The 8676-nt window shown below is 33.8% G+C and overlaps 1 non-coding gene across 1 annotated transcript; it reads right to left on the bottom strand.

Annotated features, from left to right (window-relative positions):
* Window positions 1-6704: 6704 nt before the first annotated feature.
* On the bottom strand, window positions 6705-6811 carry LOC122099932. Its single transcript, XR_006146044.1, has one exon. It is a non-coding gene; the product is annotated as a U6 spliceosomal RNA (small nuclear RNA).
* Window positions 6812-8676: the final 1865 nt, after the last annotated feature.

The raw sequence follows: 8676 nt of genomic DNA, 5'->3' as shown, positions 1-8676 counted from the left end.
TTCAGAGGTCTAGGATTACTATTCAAGGTAGTAGCTTCTCTGGGCCCCAATGATTCCCTGGCCTAGGGTCAATTGGAATTTCCCTGAAAGATTCAAAGAACAGGTGACTAAATTCCTGTTAAATTGTCTCAAAATGAGGCAATCTGGCAATCTTACAAAGCCATTAACAACTTTGTAGTAATCCACTTACAGAAATGGTCTATCAAGATGGCTTTTCAAGGTTGACTGTGAAAAATGTTCATTTTCAAGTAACCACCATAAAGCAGATCACATCTCTCGGGGCAGACTTTTGGAAGGGAGGTTCCCCATCCTTCCTTCTCTTATGATAGGTCAAACCATAATATTCTGCAGTTGTGGCCAGCATGGAGCACATTTTCCCAAGAATATTCTGTAGGACCAGCTATCAAAATAAAGGTGAAAATACTTTTCTACTTCAGACTGATTTTTCTTGCTTATATCTGTTGTTATTTCCATTACTTCTAATGCATGGATAAATTATATTAGTATTAGACAACTGGCAAAGGATTAATGGCAAAGAACTACTTTCATATATCCAATATAATACACTTCACCCAGTTATGGAAAATTAAATCTAACTGTAGAAACAATATCAGGAATATAAAATAAGCCTGAATATGCATAATCTGGCCCACATACACCATCTTTACTCAGAAATTCAGTCTCTCTATAAATATTTATTTGGTACAAAATAATAAAAATTTAATTAATGAATATGACTTTTAAGTATCATCTGAAGTACTCTTTATGCATATAATTCTATATACTTGTATAGATGTCAACTAGACAGGAATTTAACATTCATGTAGAAATCAAATTTCCACAACTTAAACTAGATGAGAGGGGTCATTCCCTCGTGTATTGTGTGGTGTGAATTTTACCGCAGTGCTGAATCCTTCCACTTAAAACCGAGTCATGTGCAATAATTTATTATTTGATGTTAAGATGAGTGTTAAGTGTAGAATACACTTTGAATTATTACATTAATTCACAGAAATAAAACAATAGTGATAAATTATTTCTTTAAATTCTAATGTTTCTCAATTTTACAATTCATGAAATATATCATTAAAATTAGTTTCACTTTCTTCTTTTCTGTAGCTGCTAAAATTAAAATTATATATCAAACATTCTATATTAAGAAATCAAAAATAAATAACATTATAAAAATGATATATTATTAAACTGTGATTTGAATTATAGTGCTAACAAATTGTGATGTAAATAACATTTAATAGAATTATGGGTAATATTTTTTAAACTTACCAGCTTGTGTTATTTGTTATTCTTGGTCCAAGTCATCCATTCAACATGCTTAGTTTTCTATTTTATCTCTATTGGTTTGCTGATTGTGCATTTTGTTTTCCCTTTTTAATGACACGTAAGGCTGAAAATCTGTGTGCTAGTTTATTCCTTCCTATGTAAAAGTAAAATTTCTGGTTTCCACAGCTGTTTTACTGCACTATACTACAGTATTTCCCCCCTCTCCTATCTCCTGTATTGTTGCACTCATATATTTTATTTTTTATTTAAATTCTATTGTTAAGGTAAAGTACAGAGGGGTTATACTTACACAAGTAAGGTAAGGAATTTATTTCTTTTCTAACTTGTTACCCCTTCTCCAATTTTTTCCCTCTTCCCTGCCAACGCCCCCCCCCAAGATTATTTCCAACATATTGTCTTGTAAGTATCACAGTTTCATAGGTTACTCCATTGTCCTTTGTCTCACCATTTAGTTTTTTCTCTTTCCATTCCCAAGTTAAGATCAACATATTTACAATACCCAGGGCATCAGATTAAAATACAGTGTCTTCAGGCAATAAACCATAGGTGGGGAAAACACAAAAGGGTAAAAACAAACCACGTAGTATATTAGGAACAACAAAACGTTATATCAACATTTGTTGATTTAACTCTGAATCACCTTATAGAGTCTTATGTACATAGATATTGAGCAATTCTGCTCAACTATTAATATTATCCTTGATGTACACAATAATGTTCCCCTATTACCCAGTCATCCCACTTCTGTGCATTTACCCTAGTGACCACAAACAAGGCCACACTAAAGCTACCAGCCCAATTATGTTTTAATACAGTAGTATTTACCCTAGTTAAGATATGGAATCAACCCAGATGCCCCTCAGTAGATGAATGGATCAAGAAAGTGAAAAACACACACAAACACACACACACACACACACACACACACACACACACACACACAACAGAGAGGTATACGTACATGCAATACTATGCTTTCATCAGAAAGAAAGGTACCACCTCATTTTTAAGGAAATGGAAGATCTTGGGAAAAAAATCATATTAAGTGAAGTAAACTAGACAAAGAAACATAGGTCCCATGGTTTCCTTTATTTGCAATAATTAGTTTACACCAAGGATAATATCATGTATTTTAATTTGACATTTTGTTCTATATTGAGCATGCAACATTATTGGTATATTGTTTGTTATTATTTCTGCAAACAGGCAGGTATATTTAAAGAATAATGTTCATCTTATCCATTACTGAAGGAAGCACAACAAAAGGAGGAACCCCTACTCAGAAGAACAACTCCTACTTACTTAGCTTCATTCCTTTTTTTTATTGTGAAAATAATGTACAGAGGGGTTACAATTACATGGGCAAAATAATGAGTACATTTCTTATCAAGCATTGTAGCCTCCTCCTTTTTTTCCCTTTTCCATCTCTTCCCATCCTCCCCCCACCCCCCAAGCATCCCTGCTTCCCCACCACACCAAAATTGTAAAGTTCGTTTTCGACATAACGATTTGTACATTTCATTGTTGCAATGGGTCCAACTGTATCCCTATTTAAACGATTTGTTTTTCCCCTTCCCCTCCACAAATTATACCGACATCAAACACAGTGAAAGCAGGGGTTATACTGTGTGAGAGGGACATACAAAGCAACAAATAAATAGTTTTAAAAATGTGTTAGAAACAATCTCATGAAAGAAAAAAAATGAATAAATATTTTAGGGTTTATTTCCCTAACACCACCTTATCTGACCTTTTCTGCTTGACTCAGACATATACTAGATATTGTAAATAGGAGAAACCATGTAAGGCCAGTCTTGTCCCCTGTATCCTCATATTGTACATTACAATTCTATACCGGTTCATCCTATATATGTACTATCTTCTACATTGTGACCTAAATGCAGCAATTCCACATTGCTTTACTTTTTAAAAATTTCTCTCTTAATATTTGATGTTGATGTGTGTGTGTGTGTGTGTGTGTGTGTGTGTGTGTGTGTGTGTGTTTACAAAGATCAGAAGACAATATTTTTCTTCATTTAGAATACATCTTTCAGTTCATTGTAAGTTGTGGCTAATGGCAGAAGTCTCTTGCTATTTTAAGGATGAAACAGAAAAAGGTATTCGTGCATGTGCCACAGTTGCTTTATTAGTCTGTAGTTGAACACTGAACTTCGATTTATATCTTGGCTGTTGTTGTGAATGATAAGTACAATGGACTGCAGATATATTTGAGTTACTCATAGAGAAATAATCACATGATTGGTGGGGCAGATGATATTTCAACATTGGAGTTCTTTAGAAAGTTGCGTATTACTTTCTACAAGGAGAATACTAACCTGCATTTTGTTGAAGAGTGTAGAAAATTTCCTTTTCTCCACACTTTCAGCATTATTACCTTTGTTTAAAGGTAATAAAGGGCATGTTTTTATTATCTTCAGTACTCCAGACTGGCCTTAGACTTAAATCCAACCTCCTAAGTGCTTGGAATTAAAAGCCTTTACCACCACACCCGATTCCTTTCATTTTTTTGATAAAAGTTACAATAATTATGAAGTAGTATCAAAGTAATTTTGAGTTACATTTCTCTAATGACTTCTGCTCAAAAAGAATTAAACCAGCATAGAAGTGGTATTAAAGAACTTTGTAAACCCACTGGAAATTTTCAGGGCTTTAAGGAGAACATGTCGATTCAGAACTTTTGTCCACTTTTAATCAAGTTTCTTGTTAATCTCATCTTCAATCTTTCTATACAAAATCAATAATTAATTCAAGGTATTAGAAAGGAACAATATTAAGCAACTCCTAACATTTTCAATTTTAAATAACATGATATTGCTTAATGATTTTCTGTTTATGCTTGAGACTATATAACTCACTTTAGTCAGACCTTTTACAAGGCTGTATGCATTTTATTTATTTCACATTGATTGTTCTTTCCAAAGACTACGTGTCTAATTTCCTTGTTTTCTTTCAGTCTCAAGTAGTTCAGATGTCAAATGAAGAATAAATGGACAGAAGCAAACAAAAAATAATATATTTCCCCTCATCTGATGATGCCTTTACAAGAATGAGGAAAGAGTTCATCCAAGGACCTATGATAGGACATCAAAAAGAGAATCCATTCTTCTAAGTCTTTCTTAACTTTGCAATGTAACTTAAATGATGTAAAACACAATATAATGCTCAGATACTTTTATGTTTTATCAGTTTTGAACATTTTCATATGGACTTCACCTCAGTCTACAACATTCCTTCATTATTTTGTCCTGATATTTTTACACTATCAAGACATAAGATAACAAGTTTGATTTACAGCATGAGAAATAATCCACCTGGCTTCCTTGGAAAAAGAGCATGATCAATAGATAACATTACTTCTGTTTGCTCACTATATACAATGGTTTCTGTAATACTTATTGCATTCTTTTTAGTATTTAAAAAAAACTGCTGGCTAAACTCAAAACTCATTCATGGAGGTTTATGTTAAGTATTTCACAAGTTTTATTTTCCTTAATTCTTAAGATAACATTTTCTATAATGCTAATGTTATTACCTTTTTAGTGTTGGGAAAAATTGTAAGTAAAGGCAGTAAGTGCATGGCCCAAACACACACTGTGAGGAAGGAAATGAGTCAGTTTCCAAAAGTCTTTCAGCAATACACAAAAGGTAGGTAAAATCTCTCCATTCTCTTACACTCTATTCAATGTTCATATTGTCGAAGAAATAATACCATAGCAATTATTGCCTAAGGTGATTGTTTTCTGTTACATTTTGTCTTCAACGCAGACAGTGTTGGTGACATTGGGTTATCATGCACAGAGCTGAGCTTATAAAAGAGACAAATATATTCTGTCCCATTTTTCCAGGATCCATTTTACAAAGTACTAAACTTTAAATATCATCACTTAATTTCTTAAGAATCCAAAAAACAAAAAAAATTCACAAATAATAACTCCAAAATGCTTTAGAAGTAGGAGATGATAAAAGAGGCCCCCGTGAAGTAAACTTTCTTCTACTTTTAAAATTATTCTGAAAGCCTTGTGCTGGTTGGTCACAACTGTAATCCTAACTACTCGGCATATTTACTCAGGAGCCAGAGATCTGTGGATAACAGTGGAAGCCAATCAGGGCAAAATACATTCATGAGATTATTTTTCAAAAATTTCAATGAGCTAGCAAAGGGCCAGGAATGGAGATGTAGCTCATATAGTAGCTCATCAATCTAGAGAGGAAAGAACTAGCAAGACTTTTAAGCCCATTTTTCAAACTGTGAGCACACCAACATACATGCAAGTGCATGAGAACACGTGCACGTGCACACACACATTCATTCAAAATGCCTTCATATCAGTGTTTTGCATTAATTTCTTTGTTAACCATATTATCTGAGTAAAATAAAAGAAATAAACTCTTTCATCTCAGAACATTTTCATATTTTTTATTTTAAAAATACTGTACAGAGAGGTCACATTTACATGAGCAAGTAATGAGTACACTTCCTAACAAGCATTGTTACCTCCTCCTTTATTTTCCCTCTACCGTCCCTTCCCGCCAACCTCTACAAGTACACTCCCCTCCCCCGTTCCCCTGCCTAAATCGTAAAGTTCAGTTTTCAACATAGTGTCTTGTGTATCTCATTGTTACAATGGGTCAACCTGAATCCATATTTAAGCATTTTGTTTTTTTCCTTCCCCTCCCCAAATTACAGGAGCTTATATACAAGAGGTGGGCACACCAAATTCAAATACAGTGAAAACAGGGGTTATAGCATGGGGGAGGAACATATAAAGAAACAAAAAAATCACATAGCCTGTTATAAGTACGTTAGAACAATAGCAATAAAGAAAAAAAACACTTGTGTTCCTATTTGGGGATTGATTTCCCTTAACCACATCTTATCTGGTCATATGTGTATAGATTTTGACCATTTCTGCTTATCCCAGACATATATTAGCTATTAAAAATTAGGGAAACTCTGGGACCTATGTTTCTTTGGACTTGGCTTACTTCACTTAACAATTTCTTTTTCCAAGTCTTTCCGTTTTCTAACAAATTGGGCGATGCTATTCTTTCTTATGGAGGCATAGAATTTCATTGGTATAAATAGTACATTTTCTTGATCTATTTATCTGATGAGGGGCATCGGGGTTGGTCTTATATCTTAGCTATCTTAAACAATACTGCAATAAATATAATTGTGCTGGTAGTTTTAATACCGTCTTGTTTGTGATCTTTTGGGTAAATGTCCAAATGTGGGATTGCTGTGTCATAGGGGAGTTCTATGTGGAGTCTTTTGAGGAACCTCCATAATACTTTCCAAAGTGGTTGAACAAGTTTACACTCCCACCAAGAGTGCAGTACAGTTCCCTTGTGGTCACATACCCTCCAGCATCTGTTGTTGTAAAAGTATGGAATGGTACAGGAATTTGCCTGTCATACTTGCGCAGGGGCAATTCAAATGTTCTCTGTATCGTTCCAATGTTAGAGTACGTGAGGCTGAATAGAGCATAGAACATGTTTTATACATAAAGTGTAATTGATTTTCTTAAACTAGACAATTCAACAAAAAGTAAGTTTAAAACAATTTTCATGAAATTTTAGAGCCATGTACTTCTTACATAAGCACACATTTAAGAATAAAGTCAAGAATGACATGTCAAAAACAAAATAATTCCAGATATTTATTGTTCAAGAGATGTGTAGGAGGAGGAATTCAATTATTCTATACAAGGCACCTGTGATAATGAACACTGCAGCAAGTGTTAAGTTTTGTTAAAAGTTTTAATGGTTTAAATATATTTAATTTTGGGAATTTGCTTATATATGCTAAAACTAGGACTGTTTGGCAGGTAATAAAACTTTTCGATAAAGTATTTAAGATTTATGTTAACAGGCATATGCTACTATGTATGTATATTTCAGAGTTTATAGAAACATTACTAATGAGAAGTTGCCAAGTCTTTGTGTAAAGGAGCAGAATAAAGAGTTAAGACTTTGTTAACTACACAGTTTCTGTTAAAACTATAAGGCTTCCTTATTTTATTTTATGTTTTTTAATTTTTGGGGGGTCCAGTCGCGGGGCCTGAACTATGGGCCTGGGCACTCTCCCTCAGCTCTTCAGCTCAAGGCTAGCGCTCTACCACTTGAGCCACAGCGCCACTTCCGGCTTTTTTCTTTTTGCTTATGTTGTGCTGAGGAATCAAACCCAGGGCCTCATGCATTCAAGGCAAGCGCTCTACCACTGAGCTACCTTCCCAGCCCCTGGCTTCCTTATTTTATATGTTAGCGAGGAACAAATGATGATATAAACCATATACAAATGATTAGATGAGCCATAAATAGTAATCTTAGTGGGTAACTTTAAAGATTACTCATAACCTAAAAACCTCTTGTTGAATATCATAATCTTAGCCCATTTTAAATGTACAGGAATATGAGAAAATAGTAAAATCTAATAGTTAGTACCCTTCAAATACTGAAAACACTGATAATTATTTTAGTTTTATTTTAATCATTAATATTTTGTTATTGGTTTTCCTTATTTGTAGCATTGTTTTCCTAGTAATATAATACAACTTTTTGAAAGTCATCAATATGAGGTACTTTGAGAAGGTTACTGGGATGGCCAAACCATTTTTTATAGGGCATATGAATTTACAAAGAGGAAAATTAAGAACTAAATATTAATTTTAAAAATGATTAAGTAGAGTCTGAATCAGGAGTGTTGATAAATATCCACACCTAAAATCTTAGCCCTAGGCTGAAGCATTGGTATTACAGAGTTGAGGCCACAAAATTGAGAGACTGTGTTTTGTTTTGTTTTATATTTTGATTTTTCTGGTCATGGGTCTTGAACTCTGGGTCCTAGGTGCTCTCCCTCAGCTCCGGGCTAGCATTACCACTTGAGCCAGAACACACTTCCATCTTTTTCTGCTTATGTCATTCTGAGGAATCAAACCCAGGGCTTTATGCATGCAAGGCAGGCACTCTACCACTGAGCCACCTTCCCAGTACCTGAGAGACTATGTTTTAAAAAAATCATCTAAACAATATTTGCTTTCTTCTTTGGGTTATATAATGAAATATATCAATATCTTTTTATGTCTTTGTGAATTGTCATATTTCTAAAGTTATACTAACTTCAGCCACTTTATCCTTTTCAAAGTGATGAAATATTTCTGAGAGTTTGCTTCTGTGAAGATTGTTTGTGCATTTATATTTTCTTCGGAGTCATTTTTATTTTTATCAAAATAACTTTATATTTCATGTTGATGGCTTATCATACATCAAATACTTCCAAATGTAGATGTAGAGTCTAAAGATAGCAGTATGAATATTCTCATACAGCTCTTGTTTATCTGTTATGCACTTTCA

Source organism: Dipodomys spectabilis, unplaced genomic scaffold, assembly GCF_019054845.1.
Source record: "Dipodomys spectabilis isolate Male_0828 unplaced genomic scaffold, ASM1905484v1 ptg000547l, whole genome shotgun sequence".
Taxonomy (NCBI): Eukaryota; Metazoa; Chordata; class Mammalia; order Rodentia; family Heteromyidae; genus Dipodomys; species Dipodomys spectabilis.
This window is presented reverse-complemented; position numbering and strand designations above follow the sequence as displayed.